Here is an 894-nt window from a genome sequence, read left to right as displayed (position 1 = left end):
CACCGCGTCTGCCGCCCACAACACCACTTCCGCGCAGGGTGTTGACGTGTTACCATAGTAACCAAGAACGCGCGCTCCACGTCCAGGCCCCGCCCCCGGCCCGTTCGGGCCCCGCCTCTCCGCTCCAGTTTGGCGGAGGGGCGAGCGCAGTGGCTTCAGGAACCCGAACCTCTGCCCGTGTCCATTCCCGCCGGCGCTGAAGCCGGGAACCGTATCTCTGAAAGAATGACCCTCTCTGGTGCGCCCCGCTCTTCACTTTGCTTTGGCTGAACTCTTAGGTCAAGATCTAAATTGTCAAGGGCCTTAGCATGGGTCCTGGTCTAACTGCCGCCAGCCCCTCCAAGAGCCAGGCCCAGGTTCACGATTTTTCCCCTACTCCCCATTTAGGTTACCATGGTTACCGTTGCCCCAGTGTGAGGAGCTAAGCCAAACCCTGATGAGAATTTAGTCTGCAGAGAAGCAAGCAGGATCCCCCGAAAAAACTTTCAAAACAGCAGATTCTAGTTTGACCAAAGAAAGGACTTCCAGCAGTGAGGATATGTATGTAGTTTAAGGAGCAGGTCCTTAAAATGTTGACTTCAGACCTCCAGCTCAGAATTACCTGGAAGAGTTTATTCAAAATAAAATGTATACTCTACCAGACTATCTGAAATCGAAATCTATGGACCTGGCTTTGGGAACCCGCCAAACGCTTCCCTGTTTATATGAACTGTTCTGGAAAGCTTTTTAGGAGTTTTTTAGGATTTTCGCAGTTTGGTTTGGCACCTCTGCTTCCCAATCTGCCTGCAATGCAGGAGAACCCTGTCCGTTTCCTGGGTCAGGAAGATTCCCTGGAGACGGAACAGGCAACCCACTCCAGTATTCTTGCCTAGAGAATCCCATAGACAGAGGAGC

The sequence above is a fragment of the Muntiacus reevesi genome, chromosome 1, assembly GCF_963930625.1.
Source record: "Muntiacus reevesi chromosome 1, mMunRee1.1, whole genome shotgun sequence".
NCBI lineage: Eukaryota > Metazoa > Chordata > Mammalia > Artiodactyla > Cervidae > Muntiacus > Muntiacus reevesi.
The sequence above is the reverse complement of the archived record's forward strand: the minus strand, read 5'-3'. Positions refer to the sequence as shown.